General features: G+C 40.8%; 1 pseudogene; it reads right to left on the bottom strand.

Annotated features, from left to right (window-relative positions):
• LOC145415041 (DNA-directed RNA polymerase II subunit RPB1-like) overlaps positions 1-8,046 on the bottom strand; it is a 202,368-nt pseudogene extending 194,322 nt beyond the window's left edge.
• Between the last annotated feature and the right edge of the window lie 14,999 nt (positions 8,047-23,045).

Here is a 23,045-nt window from a genome sequence, read left to right as displayed (position 1 = left end):
TAAACAGCTGTTTGGCGCCGTGCAGCAATTTCAAATTACGGAAGGGGTGAAGGGGCCGTGGTGTAAACAGCTGTTTGGCGCCGCGCAGCAATTTCAAATTACGGAAAGGGAAAAAATGCAGATTTTTGCGGGATTTTTTTCCTTTTTTGGCCATTTTTGGGTTCTGAAGGTCGAGGCCCACAATGTCTGGTAAGTGGGGAGTCCGGAAAGTGGGCATCCAGAAAGTACAGGGATTACTGTAATGCTTTAATTGTAGTAGATTTTGTTAATTTGAGTTACTGAAGATTTCCATTTTAATCCTTATATCTACATATGGTATGTAAACATTGAGATAATTGCCAAATTGTAATGTTGCCAAACCAAACTGTTGGTAGCTGCAAAATTGGGGGAGGGGGATGCTATGTTTTTTTACTCACATGGAATGTGAGAGGAGTGAATGATGAAGTGAAAGAGAGAGAGAGATTGTTCAGGTGCTTGAGGATGCAAAATTGGATATATGTGGATTGACTGAAACTAAATGGAAAGGTGAAAGGGTGAGAGAATGGGAATATGGTTTAGGTATATGTGCGGGAGTTAATGAGAATGAGAGGGCAAGAGAGGGAGTATGTCTGATGATAAGCAAGAAGTGGAAGGAGAATATAAGAGAGTATGGAACAGTGGGTGCAAGGATTGTATGGGTGAGGATGAAAGTAGGTATACAAGCGTGGGCGATTGTATGTGTGTATGCTCCGACAGAGGACCGAGTGGCAAGAGTGAAAGATGAGTTTTGGGCGAGAGTAGAAGCATGTATGGACAAATTTGAGAGGAGCGAGAGAGTGCTTTTGATTGGAGACATGAATGGCAAAGTTGGGAATGTACGAGTGGATGGAGTGGTTGGTCAGTGGGGTGTGCCAGCTGAAGTAGATGGGAATGGTAGTGCTTTGGTGGACATCTGTGCTGGTAAGGGGTTGACAATAGCCAACACCTACTTTCAGCATAAGATGATCCACCGGTATACATGGAGAGTAATGAGGAGGATGGATGGTGAATTTGTTGAACGAAAGGCAATGATAGACTACGAGTGTGTGGATGAGCGAATGAGAAGATAAGTGTTGGATGCAAGAGTTTGGAGAGGGTGGGGGAATGGAGTCTCAGACCATCACTTAGTGATGGCCAAGATAAAGCTGCAAAGAAAATGGTTAAGGAGACGAAGGGGAGGACAGGAGGAAACAGCTCCTTTGAGAAGAGTGGAGAAATTGCAAGATAGTGAGAAAATGGCAGAGTATAAGAGTATAGTGGAAGAAAGATTGGGAAGGTATGAGCTAGAGCAGATGGAAGGGGTGGAAGACGTATAAGATATTCACGGAAGAGATAGGTGCAGCATGTGAGGTGGTTTGTGGAGTGAGGAGGAGATGCAGGGGTGTGCAAGGGACAGCATGGTGGAATGATGAGGTGAAACGAGCTGTGGAACAAAAGAAGAAGGCATATGGTGAATGGTTGGCGAGTAGAGGTAGGGGAGAAGATGAGAGAGAGAAGAGAGAGGTATATGTGAGCAGGAGAATGGAGGTTAAGAGACTGGTGAAGGAGAGTAAAAAGAAAGTGGATGAAGAGTTTGGGAGGAATCTGAGTGTGAAATGGAGGGAGAGTAAGAAATTGTTTTGGAAGGAGGTAAAGAAAATGAGGCAGTGTGAAAGGGGAAATAGTAGGGGAGTGAAAGATAGGAATAATAGATTGTTGGTGGAGAAGAGAGAGAAATTGAGGAGATGGAAGGAGCACTTTGAGGATTTGTTGAATGTAGAGAGTGAGAGCAGTGTGAGTATAAGTGGTTGGGGAATGGCTGGGAGAAGAAGAGATGAGAGGAGAGAGGAAGAGATCAGTAGGGCAGATATAGTGGAAGCAATGAAGAAGATTAAGCTGGGAAAGGCCCCAGGAATTGATGGAGTGTGTGGTGAAATGCTTAGGTATGGGGGTGAGATTGTTGTGGAGTGGATATGGAAGTTGTGTAGATTGGCTTGGGAAGAGGGAAGGGTTCCAGAGGACTGGAAATCAGGTATAATTGTTCCTCTGTACAAAGGAAAAGGAAAAGGGGAGAGAAGTATGTGGTAACCATAGAGGTATTTGCCTTCTTAGTGTGACTGGTAAAATATATGGTAGAATACTCATTGATAGGGTTAGGCATATGACAGAGGAGCTAGTTGGAGAAGAACAAGGGGGATTTAGGAAGGGAAAAGGTGTGTAGATCAGATATTTGTTCTAAGATGTTTAGTGGAGAAGTATCTAGAGAAGGGAAGGAAAGTGTATGCTGCCTTCATGGAATTGGAGAAAGCTTATGACAGAATAGATAGGAAAGGTATGTGGAAGGTATTAAGAATATATGGAGTGGAGGGGAAATTGTTGAGTGCTGTGAAGAGTATGTACGAAGGAGCTAGGGCTACGGTGCGAGTGGATGGTGAGCTGAGTGAGTTCTTTGATCTCAATGTGGGACTGAAACAGGGTTGTGTAATGTCTCCATGGCTGTTTAATATATATATGGATGGGGTCGTAAAGGAGGTACAAGGTAGGGCAGTGGATGTGGGGGTGGCTCTAATGAATGAGGGTGAGATTTGGAAGCTTCCGGTGTTGCTGTTTGCTGATGATACAGTATTGTTGAGTGAAGATGAATGGGAGTTGCAAGGTTTGGTGAATGAATTTGGGACAGTGTGTAGGAGGAGGAAGCTGAAAGTTAATGTAAACAGGAGTAAAGTTATGGTGTTTGAGAGTGTGCAGTGAGGTTGGATGGTGAGGGTATGGAGAATGTGAGTGCATTCAAGTACTTGGGTAGTGTGATGAGTAAGGATGGAACTTTGGGGGATGAAGTGTGTGAAAGGGTACAGCAGGGAAGGAAGGTTGTTGGCACACTGAAAGCAGTGATGAGAAATAGGGAGGTGAGTATGGAAGTTAAGAAGTCACTGCATGATGGTATTGTGATCCCTACCCTGACGAATGGAAGCGAGGCGTGGACCTTGCAAGAGGGGAACAAGTCAAGAGTGAGAGCAGTGGAAATGAGTTACTTGAGAGGAGCATGTGGAGGACATGGAGGGACAGGTTGACGAATGAAGAAGTGAAGGAACGTTGTGGGGTAGATGTGGATGTGGTTGAAAAGATTAGGAGAAATACACTGAGGTGGTTTGGACATGTGGAGAGGATGGAGAATGAAAGACTGACTAAGAGGGTGTATGTAGGTGAGGTGGAGGGAGGGAGAGGGAGGGGTAGACCGAGGATGAGGTGGAGGGATGGAGTTGAGAGGTATATGAGGGAGGGGGGGGTGAGTTGGGGGGAGAGGAGTCAAATGGTGGGTGACAGAGTGACTTGGAGGCGTTTTGTCTGCGGCCACCCTTTGCGGGATTAGGGCGTCGGGCTATAGATAGATAGATAGATAGATTATTTGTGGTAGGTGGGAGCGCTCACCATCCACTCACTCGATGTAGAGCTGCTCTCGGGGGTCTGCCCTTTCCTCTCCTCCATCCTTCTTTCCTTCCATCCTCTTCTCTCTTTCTTTCCTTAATTCTTTCCTCATCCTTCTGCTTACAGGTGACTTTACACCCCCTCTTCTGTCTTTCTTTCCTTCATTCTTTCCCCTTCCTTCTGGCTGTGGGTAACACTACACTGAGTGACAAGCCAAATGGTTTCCTGTACACCAGGGAAACATTTACTGTGCTGGATGGTAATCATATAACCAAATTTTTGTGCCTGGTGACTTAGTGGGTAATTGTGATGTTCCAGTTGGATTGAGCTGGTGAAGGTTTATATCCAAGGGTTGGTTGGAGTTTACTGCTCACGTAATGCCATTCAGGGATGAGTGAGGCTGGTCACTCTCATCTTAAATGTTAGGACCAGCTTGCCTCATTGGCCGATGTAGGATTGGATGATGGATGATTTATTATTATCATCATTATTATTATTATAACCAGTTAAAGTACCTCATCTTACATGGGGGGAAAAGTGCAGGATTTTTTCTTTTCTTTTGGCTGTGACATCTTTTATTTTGCCAAAGGGACCTGTAGTATGGGGCCTTCTGCTGATGTGATTTAGTTTATACTTGCTACCACCAGACTGTTTTATTCATATTAGGAGACAGCCCTCTCTGTGAAGAAATTAAGTCTATCTACAACCCCGTTTCCTACTACCTATTTATCTAAACTGCTATCTTTTCATATTCAGTCTTGAGTAGTACCGTAAAACGCCATAACTTCGGACGGCGTCCAAACTTCGGACATTTCGCAAAAAAATGTAATAATTCAAGTTTATTGGAAGAGAGTGCGATATTTTTGCAAAAAATAATGATGTGGGTAGGTAGGGTAATCCTCTAAGACTATTATGTATTAATTGTATTAAACTAGCTTGAATATGTGTGGGTGAAAAAAATTCGTGAATCCATTGGAAAAAATAACTGAATTTTCTTACCCTGCAAAACTTTGTTCACACAGAACAAACAGTTTCAATTGTAAAAAAGTGAACAGTACGATTATATGTAGAAAAGTGCTGTAAGTACTGGGAAGTAAACTGTTTCTAAATATATGCATGGATAATCTTGCTATGCCTGCTTTAATGAATACTTCTTTATTTTGCAGAAAAAATTCCTAACTTCGGACAGACAAATTATTTGAGCCAAATAAAGTCCAAACTTCGGACAGACAATAATATTAATGGTAAAGTGATGCTAATTATATAAACAGAAAAACATGGCTAAAACAGCGAAATCTCCTATAAAGAGGAAAAGAGCCTACACAAGTAAAGTGTCCAAAAGTGCCCTGGAAAAGGCTAAAGATGACATAAATAACAAGAACATGAGTGTGCACAAAGCAGCTGAAAAATATAAATTAAAAAAGAGCACATTACATGATTACCTGATACAAAAACATTGCAAACAAGTGGGACGTAATACTTCATTGAGCCCTGATGAAGAGTTACTGGTGTGTCAGAGAATCCTCACATTGGCAGAATGGGGATTCCCACTCGACAATTTGGACTTGAGGATGTTAGTGAAAGCATATTTAGACAAACGAGGGGTTGTTGTGTCATGATTCAGTAACAATGTACCTGGTGTTAAATGGGCCCATTCCTTCTTCAAGCGCCACAAACAAACCCTTAGTAGACGATTGTCCCAGAATATAAAGACTGACAGAGCCAGAGTGACAAGAGCCATGCTAGCCAAGTTCTACAGTAACCTGAAAAAATCACTAGAAGGTGTGCCTCCAGAGAACATAATAAATTTTGATGAGACCAATCTTACTGATGATCCAGGTAAAAAGAAAGTCATAGTGAGGCGGGGCACTAAATATCCAGAGAGAATCATGAACTCAACAAAATCCTCAATATCTATTATGTTCTCTGGAACTGCATCTGGTGTGTTACTCTCTCAATATGTGGTGTATAAAGCTATCCATCTTTACGATACCTGGACTGAAGGGGGCCCTCCTGGAACACTATACAATAGGTCCCCCAGTGGATGGTTCGACTCGTGTTCATTCGATGACTGGTTCCACAAAATTATCCTCCCCTATGCTAAACGCAGGACAGGTAGAGTTGTCATTATAGGAGACAACTTGGCAAGCCAAGTATCACCCAGTGTTATTGAGTCATGTGAGAAACATAATATCTCCTTTCTTCTCTTACCACCTAACTCCACGCACTTGACACAACCTCTCGATGTTGCTGTGTTCCGGCCTCTAAAAGTGCACTGGCGTAAGATCCTCGAGAACTTCAAGAAAACTACTGTTGGTAGGCTGAGTGCTTCATTACCTAAAGACTGCTTCCCAGCACTACTGACCGAACTGGTGGATAAAGTTAAAGGGACCATTGCTGACAACCTAAGTAGTGGGTTTAGGAAGTGCGGCATTTATCCTCTTGATCCACAGAAATCCATCTCAAGACTTCCAGAAGATTCAATCCAAGATACAGCTGATACTGGTACACCAGGACCATCTACCAGTACTGCCTTAGACGGCTCAGTGTTGGAATTGTTGAAGGACATGAGGCATGGAACCAGTCAGTCAAGCTCAAGTCCAGCTATAGCGAAACCAAGGCGAAAGAAAAGGTTGAATGTGTCACCGGGCATGAGTATTACTACAAGGGCACTACAAAATGAAACAGAGAGCCAGCATGAAGAGTGTGAAGTTGATGATCCACAACCCCAGCCACTGCAGCCACAAGAGGATACAGCAGAGATAGCAGCACAGCCTTCCACTTCCACATCTGCACCCAACCATGAAGCACAAGCATCTCCCCTGACAGTCACCTCTACCCAGATTATTGGGGATAAAGTTGTTCCCTCAGATTGGGTAGTTGTGAGGGTTCCATTTGATACCAAAGACAGATATAGGCATTATATTGCTATCATTGTTAAGGTAAAACCAGAAATACATGTCAGGTTTCTCAAACGTTCAGGGTACACCTCACACATTTGTATACCCAATGGTTGATGACAGCAGTGACATAGAGGATATACTGAAGGTGTTACCAGAACCAACACTTGACCGAAAGCAAAGGATGATTTTTGATGTAGATGTGAACCTTTGGCCTAAGTAATGATAATAATTTTGATATAGATCTGTAAGATACCATAGTCAGTACTACCAGTACCAAAGTTATTGCCAATAAGGTGCCTTAACCAGTAATGAGGTTTATTTTAAAGAAAAAAGTGATACTATATATTTAGTTACAGTATTTTAAACTGGTAGTTAAGGAATAGTTTTTTGTACTGATGTACTACAGTTAATATGTTCCATGGTGCCTTCATAACATGTGCCAGTGTGTGCGTGTGTCTGTTGATTTGTGTGTGTGTGTGTGTGTGTGTGTGTGTGTGTGTGTGTGTGTGTGTTTAGAACCTGTAGGAAATGTTCAACATCATATTATGTTATTTCGGTATGCATTTGTTGAGTCAATGAGGTAGATACTTGATAATTAAGTGAAGTTTTGTTTAGGAAAATGAAGACAGTTCCTCTTACAGTTTTGGGTATATGCAGTGCATTTTTATTTTATTTTTTCATCTCAAAAAGTTCGTGAATAGTTCTTAGTTCTTTTTACGGCCAGAATACCTCACTACAATGTGATATGATGCAATTTAATGTGATATGAAATTACGAGCTCCAAAAAGAAGATATTTTGGGATACTTCTCTATATATATGTATAACTCTGGTCACGAGTGCCCAATATTTTTTTTTACATTTTTTAAAAACTTCTCAAGTGTCCGAAGTTTGGCCAGTGTGTCCAGAGATAGATCCCATTAACCATTCTCATGTTTAAAGGGAAAATACATGGATGTCCGAAGTTTGTAAGAGCTGTCCGAAGTTAGAAAATTTGTTCTTAACTTCGGACACTTGAAAATGGAAAAAAAAAAAGGGACAAGTTTAGCTTGGCTAATTTTTTTAAATATATGGATTTAGTAGGTACTCTCCCTGGCTACCACATGACACCAACAGGAATAAAATTGCACCATTCTACAAGGAGTTATTCATTAAAACACATAAAAAATGTTTACGGTGTGTCAGTTATGGCTGCAACTTTTTCTTACTACATGTACTGTACAATATGCCTTTTTATTATTTTCTTAATATTTAATTTATCACTGCTGTCAGACTTTACACTCCCTCTTTATGCAGGGGTTTTTTCCTTAGGTTCTTTTTCTTCATTCAGCATATGGGAAAGGGACTCTACACTGAGTGAAATTGGTCTTCCATTCACCAGTAAAGAATAGTTAAGTGTTAGTAACCATATAAAGACATTACGGCACCTGGTGGTTTTAGTGAGTAATTATGGAGCTCCAATTGGATTGAGCCAGTGAAGGTTTATGTCCAAGGGGTGGTTGGGGTTATTGCTCACGTTATGCCACTCAGGGATGAGTGAGGCAGTCACTCTCATCTTAAATGTCAGGACCAACTTGCCCAGCCCCAGGCTCCAACACTCCTCATGGAGCAATGTAGGATTGGATGTTGGCTGGAAATATATCTGACATCCATGGAGATGTAGGAGAACATGTATCCCAGGGACTTGGGTGGCTCTGAAGGGCTTTGCCCAGAGTCAGACATTGTTTTACAAAAAGAATTCTAGGGGCACTAATCCTCCACCAACCCCACATGATATATATATATATATATATATATATATATATATCTGTTTTGTTTTTTGAAGGCTTGAACATGCTTGCATGCACTGGCCTTGATACCTTCTAAAATAAATGGCAGTCCTCAAACCTCCATATTGCTCGATCTCTGGCAGCCTTGTCCCTGTACTTGAAAATGTCCCATAACCCTGACGTCACACTTTTATTATGAAATCGTCCCAGGTTTTCCTGGTCTATCTCTCCCAACCCCCCCGTAATTTTAACACTTCTCACTTTCTAAAGCACCCAACTATCATCCCAAGCATCCCCTCCACAGGCCCAAACCACCTCAATCTACCTCTCCTCATCACAACACCAATATACTCCAGTCCTATCCTTCAGTTAAACACAGATGGCATAAACACCAAAAAAACCCGAACTCACAGTCATTTTAGTGCTGATCAAACAACAGAACAAACACATTGCCATCTTACAAGAAACAAAACTACACAGAGCAGAGAAAACATTGACATTTCATAACTTCACCACCATTAGACAAGACCGAGCCGACGGCAGTGGACTCATCACCTGGTACACAAATCCATCACCTTCGCCAGCGCACACACAAAGTGACTTCTCCCCCCAGATGTAACTGAAATACAATCAATTAAAGATGCACTGGTAACAAATCAAGCTGATTTGTTGAATTTGCTAACACAGGTACAGTCCCCCCAATCATTACAGTACCACAATTTGGCTCTCCACAGATTTACACCAGGTGATCACTAAGGTCATAGCCCATCATCATCCTGGGAGGTGATTTCAATGCCAAGTCATCGGCCTGGCATGTCAACAACCCTGACACAGACAGAGGGCTGGTACTACAATCCCAGATAGATCATCTTTTCATACTGAACAATCTAGACCAACATACCCATATCCCACACCAAGCCCTCTTCCTCCCCATCATCCCCAGAAGCAGTCACCATTCTGCTCTAACCACAACACCTCAACCTAACCACTACATCCTGGAGAGTGGTCAAAACCTTAGGTTCTGATCACCTCCCAATCACCATCACCACCAACACCACAATCACCCCAGACTGCCATCTAACACACATACACTAATTATTAGAGAGCCAACTGGGAGGCCTTTGTAACTGAAACAGAACATTTCAAAACACTAAACAGTACACCCACAACAAACATCAACACCGCTGCTAGCTTACTACTAATACAATTATACAAACAACAGACAAAAGACACAGTCAGCCTAGAGGCAACAGAAAGAGGTGGTGTTAACCCCAACTTCACATCAGAATTCAGGGCCTCATCAGACTGACATAGACTGCCACTAACACCCCATACACTGATACAGGCCTAACTATACCAGATACAAGAACTCTGAACACTACAAATAAACGATAAAATTGCCAGAACAAACCCAGTGGAACACTACAACCTGCAGTAATAATAAATACCTTTAAATTGGCTTCTGAGCAACACTCTAATTACAGCAGTCTACAGAACACTAAACAGCATCACACTTTCCAACAGCAACACCACATAATCACACACTGCCATCACAACAACAGACACCATACCCTCAAACAAACAACAAGCAAACACTCTCATCAATCACTTTTCACAAGATCAGCCATCTCGAATCCCCATCCATACACCACCTGACATCTGATGTAACATAAGTTAAAACCCATCATGAAAACTACAGACTAACGCAGGACCTTTGAAAGATCAAATCCTACAACCAGACGAAGCGACATCATTAACAACATTAAGCACTCAGTGAGTGAGACATCGAGTACAGTAGCACAGTATTTGTATGTTAGTTAAATATTTACAGTACTGTTGTCTCCTCCACAGTACTGTACTAGTACACTCGCATGTACTGTACTGTAAGCACTTAAATATTAAATCATACTGACCTCGTATGTATGACAATACTTGTTTGAAGCACTGTACTGCCTACAGTAAAGTTAAATCATTAAATAAAGCTTAAATGTAACCAGTTAACCAATTATATGATTACCCATGATGCCGGAATATTGCCTTTTTTGTTTGTTCGTTAAACTTATACTGTTTTTGCTGGTATCTACCTATTTGCTCATTTGTGGTTATTTTCTGTTGTATAAACTTAATAACGCATTAAATATGACTTCAGTTATCTTCATGATTATCGTGATGAGTCAATGATTTTTTGTGAGTAAAGACTAGTTAATATTATAAGACAGAAAAACATACATTTATGTCTTGGTATCTTTACCTATTTGCTCAGGTTTGCTGTAATGGTTTGGATCATTTGATGCAATGCAACTTTGTAAAAACTGTGAATAACATAGAAGTGAACGAAAATAAAATACATTACATGAGACCACATGTATCATCTGTCAGTTCACCACCATTCTATAGTGGATGTACGACGCTCTGTGGATAACCATCGCATAGGTACATTATCTCTCATATCCTGACCTCACACAACATACAACTTTTCTTCCCTTGCATGTCACCCCTCCACTCATTAACAGCAATATATATTTCGAAATAACAGGTAAATTCAGTCACTGTAACAGAAAATGATAGAAAAGATGCATGTTATGACGGAAGAAGTACGTTTCCCCGTCTGTAAACGTATTATCTGCTGCATCAAAATTGAGATTGTATCAGAACTTGGTTTGCAGGACGTTATTAGCCTGCCTTCATGGCACAGGAGCAAGTACTGGAACTTTTTGCTAATTGGACCTACATTTCTCTGCCATTTCCTAGCCTTGGAGGACGTCAGTTGTCTGTTGTTTCATATCGTAGCTGTCACATCTAGGTCGTATTGCTGACATCAAGGCTCAGTGCCCTTGTAACACTAACTGGGCAAATAGCGCAGCTAAGAGAGCAGAGTACTTCACCTTGAGCAAGAACTTAAATATGTATCAAAACTTAGAAGGAATGAGCTATGCAGCGGTTGGTCGCTAGATCTCCCAGTGCTCATCAGAAACAAAAGCAAACATTATTTTACGCTCTGCACTGTGGCGAAGCAGTGTATTGGTGAAGATAATGGTGATGAAAAGTGAGGCAGGTGAAAATAGTGATGATGGTGATGAAAAAGCATGACGATGGCATAGTCAGTAATGTTGGTGCCGAAGCGCGGTGCCAGCGGGTGGTTGCCCAGGAATTCCAAGAAGTGTATGGCCTAACATTAGTTTCAAGGACAGCTAGCAGAGAACGCACTCACGCTACGGCTGAACTTATAAGGGAGCAGTAAGTACAGGCATGAACAGTGTTTAACACTTCGTGGTGGGAAGAAAATGCCTGTAGAACGCATATTTTGAAGAAGGGAAAAAGCACAGGCTTAAAGTAGCAAAAGATCGTCTGTGCTGTTGCGCAGAAGGACATAAAGGATAAATTATTGCTCCTGTATCATTTGTTATAATACAAGACGGCTTTGTCAATAAACGATATTTTGCAAAAGGCAGAGATAAATAGAATATGACAGTATAAGGAGAGTTGAATTTCTAAAGAAGATCCTAGCGTAAAAGGTTAAGATTCATCTTTGATAGTATAAATTGCCATTACAGTCGCGAAAATTTAGGTCTGGGAGAAATGGACATCAAGAGAACGAAGGGGGAGCACGCGGGTCTCTCCTATGAGCTAGCACTGGCGCGCGTTGTGAGGGCGGTCAGGATCTAACGTAACACTTGTTCAATTCGAACGCATGAACATCATCACTGCCGCTTTCATTTTTTACACACCGCCATGTAGATATGGATGGTTACAACCGCGGTCTCACTTTTTAGATTTGTGCTTTAGTAGTAGCGGGAGAGAGAAGTGACATGCACAGCATGCCACGTTGTAAGAGTAAAAATGATTTATATACTTTACCAAACATCAGAGATTATATTTTTTTCCATAATTTTTCATTTAAGACTTATAAGTAGATAAATTCAGTTTGTCTTTATCTTACCTAATTGCTCAATTATTGGTTTAACTTGTAAAACACTGTAAACTCCATATATACGAAAGGATATGAAGGGATATTAAAATCATATAAATATAGTACTCCGGACCCTCATTTAAAATTTCAGTTCATCGATCGTCTGAGTGGGTATACGACTCGTGGAAATGCCTAACCACACATAGTAGGGCCTAACTCGACCGAGACAATGAGGTGTAATGTGGTCTTTTTCCTCCCTTGCAAAACATTAAAATCCACTCTGTTTATGAGATAGCAATATATATTGCGAAAATAACAAGGTAAAATGATAGAGATGAACGTAAAATGATAGAGGAAGATGAACATGTTATGCCTGCCTGTAAACGTATTTATTTTCTGCTTTTGCATCTGTATTCAGAATAGGATTAGACTTATTGTTAGTTCTGAAACTGCATTACGATTCTATTTTTGGGCCATACTCGCGGTGTGGGAGCTGGGAAGTTGTGACACAACTTCCTTATTGTTAATCGGATTGATCTCTCCACTTTGCTCTCCCATGGTAGAAAGTCTAGCCTTGGAGGACGGGAAGTTTTCTCATTTAGGACTGAAAATTCAACTCTTTCAAATTCCTTTTCCAAGCATGGGCACAACGATAACGCAAAAAATAACTCGAAACTACTCATAAACACACATCAAAAAGGTGAAAATGTACTCATAACATTTTTGTTTCCAGCCATTCCTAACAGATTATGTACTGAAATCATTCGATATCACAGCACTGCATTTCTAAGTTAAATATGTATTGTTCTCTAAGGCTTGCAAGTTAAACCACTGGTACCAGTTAACCTGATTTTATATGATTACCTATGATCGGCGTCGGAATGTACCCCCTTGTGTTTACATATGTATTTGTGTGTTGAAGTTTTGCTGTGGAGTACTGTATTTGTGAGTTATAACATTAATTAAACCTTCTCAACCACTTAAAGTGCGTCCTTAGTATTACTATGATTAGATAATATAAAATAATATTATTTTGGGGTTCAGGGAGCAAAATATGGAGTAGTTTACATGATTCAAGATCATCGCACCTAACACGGCATGGTAGGAACGCAGTTCCACGCACGCGAGCCACTCGTACTCCGACCTTAGCTACAAATAAACTAAATATTAATTCTTAGCTGTGACATACAATCCGCCAAAGTAGACTTTCCGACTTGAAACACGTATCTCGGCAGTTCTTCCTGCCTAACATTTCAAAGTCAGTTTTTACGCCTTGGTATAGGCCATTATTGTTGTGAATCTTTCATTCAAATCAGAACCTCCAAAGGGAGTTCTGAGCTTTGGGGAATCAGAGTTGCACAGAGCCAGGCCCGTCGTTTTTGACTCCGCCATGTGGGATGTTGCGTTTGCCAAAATTCCTGAATCAGTCAAGAATAAGTAGAGGTGACATGATTTATATTTGTCTATACAGTTTCAGCAGTCTGGTTCTCTCGCCGGTATAAAGACGAATTTGATAATATCAAGGTAGGTTATTTGTTGAGGAGTCTGATTTTCTGGTATTTTTGAACTAGGATATATAACATGATCGCAGCCAAAAAAAAAAATATATATATATATATATATATATATATATATATATATACAAGAGTATGAATTTTTTTCACGCTACGCGATCTGCTATGCTCTTTTTGGCTGAGGCTACTCCTGCATGCTCTCCACGTAATTCCACTGCTTGTTTCTACAGTGATAAGAGTCTCAGAGTTTGATTGTAATTTGCACACTTCCAATATACATTCTAGCACATTCATCTGAGAGAGGAGATCATGAGTGGGATGAAGCACTAGGAGATACCGCACTGAAAAATCCGCCATTGTAAGCATTTGCTTCAGGGAGCCGAGGGCACGTTATTGTGTGAAACAGAAGGGGCCTATTTTGGGGGGATTAGTAAACTGGGTCTAACACAGGTTAGATATTTATTTTTTCCTAAAGTCAGATACAAGTAATTATCTGAACAAAATCTCTACTGTTGCAGACTAAAAATAAAATCAAGCAGTTGAAAATATAATTGGTACTACAAACCTGCTACGCGGTAAGTGTTATGACAATGCAGTGGTAAAGAGACACGTTGTTTTTCAAATTTATATTGTACATTAGTGTGTTGTCTATGGTCACAGAAACAAATTTTTTGTTTTGAATATCTGGTGGTTGTGTACTGTACTTATCATCTAAATTGGTAATACAGCACTGTATATTCACTGACATGAGCTGCGAAAGTTGCAAAGAGTTTGTATAAAGAAATCCTTTATTTTTAGCAAGCAGTGATAAATATTTCCATAAAAGGATGGAAAGGCATATATTGCATAGCAAACAACGATGCATGGTTGTGTTCCATCGCTATGTGCGTAGTCAGATGTATTTAATGCGTATGGACTGCTTTTATTCATGGGTTTCCTCTCACTCACTCCTTAAACCCATCTGAATGGTCTCGTTTAAGGCCACCTACTTCTGTAAAGAGTTGACCTGAGCTTGAAACAGTGCGCTCGTCTCGCAATAATATCGCGACGCTCGACTCAGATTCCAACTCGTAGAGAGCAGCAGCAGACAGATAGAATTTAGAATAATGGTTCCTGGACAATTGTCATCTACTATGTTTAATAATAATACAATGATGCAGAATCGCTCTAGCTGCAATTTGTTTTGACAGAGAATCGCTTGATGTATTGACGGGAATCAATGGTGCAATAGTCTTTTCAGTGGCTGCATTTTTATGTCATTTTAGTTACGGGTTCAGGTTGCTGAGCTTTATTTATCTCAAAAGCTTTCCCATGTGAACAGCTGACGTAAACACATAATTTATCAATTGATGGTGTACAGATGTTAATCCTCTTATGTCATTATAGTTGTTCTGGGTTACTCGAGCTGCTTATTTTCTCTTCTTAGTTCTAGGAAATTTCAAAGCATTTTCCTGAACAACCCAAATAAACACATTGATTTTCATCAGTGCATGAAATATTTACTTTTTAAGGTTTTTATTATAATACATGTATTTTTAAAATTCATTATTATGTATTCCATTATATTAGATCTCAGTGAAGTCAAACTTGGAAGAATTTCTTTGTTGATTAGTTGTCCACTGATTGCGCGAGAATTTGTATTCAGATGACAGTGTGCGTACGACTGAAACATTGCCTTAAAAATAGTTTATAAATTAACTAAAACATCAGTAAAAAAAAATCAAATTCCATCACAACTGGGGGTAGCATATGATAGGTGGGGTATTTCTACCTTCCAGAAGGAAGAAATAAGGACTCCATGGGCCGTTGTGTCGATGTGAGAACGTACGTCAGGCATTGTAATGTCATGACTTGCTTATCTCATTCCATCTATTGCCAGAACACCTTAATCTGGGGGAGGGTGTGGGCCACAAACACACACTTCCATGCCACCCCAGTCCCTGCCATTTCACGCTCTTCCTCCCCAGTCCACTCCCCCCTTCCTAGTTACACCTCCACTCCACTTCCTCCATCTACCCTCGGGCTTCCTCCTCCTCTTCCTCCCTCATTCACACAGTCTTCCTCGTATAGTCTCTTTGCTTTTCATCCTATTCATAAACAGAATCACTCATTGTATTTTCCTATGCTTTCTATCACATTCATTATCCAATGAAAATTGTCCTCACTTCCTCCTCAGCTAATTTATGTAACATCACGATGCCTCAGATAACTCATTTCCACGTTTCGTATTCTTAATTGTGTCTCCAATATGTCCAAGCCACTTCCACACAGGAGAAGTTGGTATCAGTACTCGTCACGCAGTGGCTTTTTATTTTTCATTCTACTTTGTCAATCGCTTGTAGAACTGTTCTTAATCTTTCTCCTTGTGCTATTACTTTCACCTCCAAACTTCTATCTCAGTCAGTTTCATCGCGTCAAAATATGCTTAAATGCACTCGCATTTTCCTTTTACCTATCAACTGTTTCAGGCCGTACACGAGAGTTTCTCATGTCTTTCGAAGACCATAACTTTGGTTTTCTTGATTTCAATTTTCTACTCGCTCAAGCCTGCAGTTTCTATTCGCTCTCACGCAATGTCTGGTATCATCTGCAACAATCAGTACAGGGATACTGCCCTCTTTCCACAGGCTGCTTAGTATCCACTGCCCTACTTTTTGCCTCTTTTGAACTGCCCGCTTTATTCCAACACTTGATAGAAATAATCACTTAGTTTCACCATGCGATGCATGTAGCCGCATACTCATACGTTACTTTCTCTTCATATCAGTTTTTCCATGTTTTTATTATTTTCCACATTCCATGTCTATCCACTTGCATAACTTCTTCCAGAAATATTTTACTCAAAAGACCTAAGGATTTAAATAGGTTTGCACAACCTCTTCCCTTCTAAGTTTCCCTGTTCTTCTCTTATCTATCTAACCGTCAATAAGTATCCTTCCATATATTTTTCCTTGTTACACTAAGAGCGCAAATGCCTCGATGGCTGCCACACACTTTTTTTCTTCCTTTTCCTTGTACAGGGGAATAATTCGGACTTCCAATTCTCCAGGTTGTCGCTATTTCCTTGACTCTTCACATGTCTCACCCTCAACTAACGCGGATTTGAGAGGTAACTGTACATATTTCTCGTATACATATATATATATTTATATACAGTACTCAATTCTCTCAACACGTGTAATAAAGAAATATATGCATGGGTCCCGTGTTTTGACCAAAAACGCAGTTGGACAAACAACAGTTTTTGTGGTAAAAATTTAAATATAAAGAAATTTAGAGTCTCAATATCACCATATACCTAACATATATTAGTACTAGCTGTAATTATAATAAATGGTGGTCGTGCTATGAGGTGCACACTCTTTCAGGAAAGCTTGTTGGGAATGGAATTTGTAAGATCCAAGGCTGTAGGCAGGTTACCTCGAGGTTGTTGAGTGCCACATGGGTAATACTGCTGCCCTTCCACCTCCTTAACTCTTCGAAGTCAATACCTCAGAATCACTGTCTCGCCCACAGCCATGGGCTTCTGCCTGTCCTAGCACTCTGTGGGCCCCACTGCTTTTCTGTCTGTACTCTTATTGTCCTCACGCTAATTTTCATTCATACGAGCTCTCCTCTTCTTCTTCTTCCGATGCTTCTGCTTGGCGGGCCTGAGGGAGTGTGCCTGCTTCTTGCTCAGCTCCTAGGCACGGAGCAGGGTAGTGTATAGCGGGGGCAGAAATGCAGCAAGAAAAGCACTGCACCTAATGCACTATGCGAGCTGCGCCTGTGGCGTGAAATTTAACAAACATCACGCTGAGAGAGTGTGCTTTTAATTATATTTTATGCCATCATATCAATTCACAGGGTGGCGGGGGGAAGAACGAAGTTTTTTATTGGCTGCCTAGTATCATGGAACATCTAAGAGACAGAGGAGGATCAGGCTGGAGGCGACCTGTGATTTCCACTGTGAGTCTTATCCGGTGGCTAGCGCTAATGCACTCCCAGTGTTACAGTAATTGTAACCAAATTAAACAATACTAATTATTTACTCTCTCGTAGCTGGGATACCGTGTGCCTGACAAACGTGCAGCTGGACGCGAGTGGTACTATATATATATATATATATATATATATATATACAGTATATATATATGATATATATATATATATATATATATATATATATATATACTGTATATATATATATATATATATATATATATATATAGTACCCTCGCGTCCAACACGCGTTTGTCCAGCACGATTCGTGTCCAGCACGGAGAGCAAATAATTAGTATTATTTAATTTGGTTTAATTACTGTAACACTGGTGCATTAGCATAACACGGATGGAACTCTGAGGAGTGGGTGAAATCCGCAGAGTTCGCCTCCAGCACGATCACCTCTGGTCCAACACGGTCATACTGGATGTTCCCGTGATGCTGACAGCCAATAAAAACTTCCGATCAAGTAGCCTCCCCCGCCCACTATCGTGAGGTGATTGTGATGTCGCCCAATTAAAAACGCTTCTGCTCTCACGTGATGTTTTGTTTAAATTTCTCCCGCCACAGCGCAACTCTGTCGCATAATTCGCATTGGACGGTGCTTTTTTCTTGCTGCATTTTCTGCCCTTGTTACTGCATTTTACCCTGCTCACGATGCCTAGGAAGCCTTCTGAGAACCCCAAGAAGCAGCGACACCTCCCTCAGGCCACCAAGCTAGAAAGCATCGAGAGGAAGAAGAAAGAGGAGAGGAAAGTGGACACTGCCAAGGCCTACGACATGAATGAAGCCAACGTGAGGACCATAATAAAAAACCAATACAAGATCCTGGCAGCAGTGAAGGCTTACAGAGTGCTAGGACAGGCAGAAGCAGGACCTTCCATGGCTGTGGATGAAGACAGTGATTCTGAGTGTGATTTCGAAGGATTTATGGGGGAGGTTGAGGAGGAGCAGCAGCCATTACCCGCTAGTGACGCCAACAGCCATCCTCCGGGGACCCAGTAGGACTACCTACAGCCTTGGATACCACCTTCCATTCCCAGCAAGCTCACCAACACTATCCTAAAAGGTTGGTTATCACTCATAGCACAGTACCATTTATTATAATTACAGTAGTACCAATATATGTATAGGTATATGGTAGGTATTTAGGGTGACTTTTCCTAGGGTTGCTGACATAATTCATTTTTCCCCATAAGCTCTGTTGTTTGTCCAACACGTTTTTGGTCCAACACGGGACCCATGCATGACAATATTACCGTGTTGGACGTGAGGGTACTGTATATATAAATATATATATATGTATACAGTAACCTCTATGTACAGTTACCTCTCAAATCACGTTAGTTGAAGGGGTGAGATAGTAGCAGAAGAGTCAAGGAAGATGTGCTGATTGGCCTGGGAGGAGGGTGGAGCCTCAGATGATTGGAAGTCAGGTATTATTATTCCCCTGTACAAAGGAAAAGGGAAGAAAAAAGTGTGTGGCAGCCATCGAGGCATTTGCCTTCTTAGTGTAACAGGAAAAATATATGGAAGGATACTTATTGACAAAGTTAGGGAATTAACAGTGGAATTAGATAGAGAAGAACAGGGAGGCTTTAGGAAGGGAAGAGGTTGTGCAGAACAGATATTCATCCTTAGGTCTTTAGTGGAAATGTTTCTGGAGAAAAGAAAGAAGTTGTATGCAGAAGGCAGAGTGGATAGACATGGAATGTGGAAAATATTAAAAACACATGGAGTAAATGAAAAGCTGTTGAAAGCCATGAAGAGTATGTATGAGGGTGCTACGGCTGCAGTGCATGCGCATGGTGAACTAAGTGATTATTTCTATCTGAATGTTGGAATAAAACGGGCAGTTCAAAGAGGCAAAAAGTAGGGCAGTGGATGCTTAAGCAGCCCTAATGAGAGAGGGCAGTGCTTGGAGATATCCTGTACTGTTGTTTGCAGATGATACCAGACTGTTACGTGAAGACGAATAGGAACTGCAAGGCTTGGTGACAAAGTTTGGAGGTATGTGCGAGAAACAGAATTTAAAGGTGAAGGTATCAAAGAGTAAAGTTATGGTCTTCGAAAGACATGAAGTCACTGCATGTACAGTAAGGCTGGATGATGGGTAAAAGGAAAATGCGAGTGCATTTAAGTATTTTGGCAGTGTGATGACTGAGGATAGAAGTTTGGAGGGTGAAATGCTTGAAAGCGTACAACAAGGAAGAAAGGTCGCTGGTTCTTTGAAAGCGGTGATAAGAAATAGGGAAGTGAGCATGGAAGTAAAAAAGCCACTGCATGACAGTACTGTGATACCAACTCTCATGTGTGGAAGTGAAGCTTGGACCTTGTTGGAAGGACACAATTAAAGAATGCAAGCAGTGGAAATGAGTTATCTGAGGGGAGCATGTGGTGTTACATAGAGACCAGACTGAAAAATCAGGAAGTGAGGGACAATTTTCATTGGATGTGGATGTGATAGAAAGCATAAGGAGAAATACAATGAGGTGATTCTGTTTATATGGATAGGATGAAAAGCAAGAGACTAACGAGGAGACTGTATGTGAATGAGGTGGAGGGGGGGAAGAGGGAGGAGGGAAGGCCGAGGATGAGATGGAGGGATGGAGTGGAGAGGTATATTAGAGAGGGGGGAGTGGACTGGGGAGAGGGCAGTGAAATGGCAAGGGACAGGGTGGCATGGAGGCAATGTGTTTGTGGCCACCCCTTACAGGATTAAGGTGTCTAGCAATAGATAAATAGATAGATAAAGAATAGAGAGCCAAAGTCATGACATTACAATACCTGACAACCACCGTTCTGGTTCCACACAAACATCCGACACTGCAACATTTACAATATCGTCCCTTGTTTCTTCCTTCTGGGAGGTAGAAATACCACCCTACCCCACCTATCATATGCCTACCCCCAGTTTTGTGATGGGTTTTGATTTTTTTTTACTGATTTGATGATGTTTTAGATTTAAATTTTGTGTTTTAGTTAATTTATAAACTGTTTTTAGGCAATGTTTTTCAGTCATAGATGGAGTGCACACTGTCATCTGAGATACAAATTCTCGCACATCAGATGAGGTACAAAAGTGTGGACAACTTGGCGACTCAACAAAGAATATTTCAAGTTTGACCACTGAACATCTAACCTATAATGGAATACATAATAATAATTTTTAAAAATACATGTATTAATAATTATAAAAGCCTTAAAGAGTAAATATTTCATGCACTGATGAAAACTGTGACATCAATAAATCATGTGTTTACATTTGGGCTGTTCAAGGAAAAATGCTTTGAAATACAAAAGCCATTCCTAAATAAATGGAGGAAACTAAGAAAGAAGAAAATAAACGAGCTCAGCAACCAGAACAATAACTATAATGACATAAAGAGGGGCTGTTGAAATGGCTATCCTGATTACACCATCAATTGATAAATTATGTGTTTACATTTCAGCTGTTCATGGGAAAACGCTTTGAAAATATAAAGGAATTTTTAAATAAATGTTGGACAATAAGATACAAGTAAATAAAGCTCAGCAACCTGAACCGTAACTAAAATGACATAAAGTGCAGCCACTGAAAAGGCTATCCCAATCGCACCATTGACTGCATTCCCCGTCAATACATCAACGATTCTCTGTCAAAACAAATTGCAACTGGGACGATTCTGCATCATTCATACATTATTATTAAGCATAACAGATGTTTATTTAATTGTCCAGGGACCGTCTGATTCTGGGATTGTATACGATGCTGCTGCTTCTTCTCTACCGAGTTGGAATACGAGTCGGAGATCGCATTCTCCAGTGACCTTGACTAGGTACAAGCGAGACGGGCACTGGTTTCAAGCTCAGGTCAGCTTCTTTTACAGAAGTAAGGCTATTGAGATTGGCCTTAAACTATTTTTGGACTCATTCAGGTGGGTTTAGGACTTGGTGGGAGGGGAAACCCATGGCTCAAAAACGCATCCCTATACTTTACCTGTTAAATCTACCCCGAGATACGATACCCTGCCTAACGATGGGTGTTTACTTAACCAACTGCATCGTTAAATCAGGGTTTGCCTGTACAGTATATGCCTTTCCATCCTTTTATGGAAATATTTATCACTGCTAGCAAAAATAAAGTTTCTTTATACAAACTCTTTTACTGACTTTCACAGCTCATGTCAGTGAATATACAGTACTGTATTACCAGATGATAAGTACAGTACTGTACTGTATTACCAGATGATAAGTCCAGTATTGTACTTTGGTTCTGTGACTCATAGACAGCACACTAATGTACAATATAAATTTGAAAGAAAACCCAGCATTGTCATAACACTTACCACTGCATTGTCATAACACTTACCACTGTAGCAGATACTGTAGTACCAATTATATTTTCAACTGCTTAATTTGATTTTATTTTTGGTCACAGCACAGTATGAGGTCTGTTCAGATAGTACTGTATCTGACTTTAGGCTCTAAAAAAATAAATATCTAACCTGTTGGGCCAGGACACTAATCCCCCCTAAAGTAGGCCCCTTCTGACTTCACACACACAGCCCAGCATTCTTTCCGCTCCCTGAAACATCTTACAATGGCAGTTTTCGGTACGGTATCTCCTGCAGGTGCTTCATCCCTTTAATCATGATCTCCTCTCTCAGATGAATGTTGCTGATGACATGTTGGAGTGTGCAAATTGCAATCCAGGCTTTCTGAGGACTCTTATCACTGGAGATGAGACGACCAAGAAACCAAAGCACAGTCGTTGCAGTGGAGGCATGCAGGGTAGCCTCAGCCAAAAAAAACATAGCAGGTCCGCAGCAACGTGAAATGCATTCATATGCTGATATATATATATATATATATATATATATATATATATATATTTTTTTTTTTTTTTTTTTTGGCTACCGTCATGTTGTGCATTAAGAATATGCACCAGAGGGTCAGACTATCAACAAATATTACTACCTTGATGTTATCCATCGTCTTTGTGATGCAGTTCGGCGGAAGAGACCAGACCTTTGGAAAGCGGCAAGTTGGAAGCTAAATCATGACAATGCCTCTGCCCATTCTTTTTGACTGATTCAGGAATTTTTGGCCAAGCACAACATCCCACATGTCTGGCAGAGTCCCTACTGACCAGACCTGGCTCTGTGCAACTTCTGGTTATTCCCAAAGCTCAGAACTCCACTGGAGGGTTCTTGATTTGAGATGAAAGAAAAGATCATAACAAATGCAATGAAGCACCTGCAGGAGATATCAAAAACTGACTTTGAAAAATGTTTTAGGCAGGGGAAAGAACACGGGGCTACGTGTTTCAAGTCAGAAGGGGTCTACTTTGAGCGGGATTAGTGTCCTGGCTAAGAGGTTAACTATTTAGTTTTTTTTTAGCCTAAGGTCGGAGTACAGGTAACTCGCATGGAACACGTGGGTTTCGTTCCTACCATGCCGTGTTAGGTGCGAAATCGCGTATATTTAAACTACTCCATATTTTGCTCCCTAGACCCCCCAAATGTGTTGTTTTGCTGTTATCTGTCACTGGTAATCACTAGAAA

The sequence above is a fragment of the Coenobita brevimanus genome, chromosome 101, assembly GCF_032717465.1.
Source record: "Coenobita brevimanus isolate Jiangsu-jjx chromosome 101, ASM3271746v2, whole genome shotgun sequence".
Classification (NCBI taxonomy): domain Eukaryota; kingdom Metazoa; phylum Arthropoda; class Malacostraca; order Decapoda; family Coenobitidae; genus Coenobita; species Coenobita brevimanus.
Note: the sequence above shows the minus strand (reverse complement) of the source record. Positions and strands in the feature narration are given on the sequence as shown.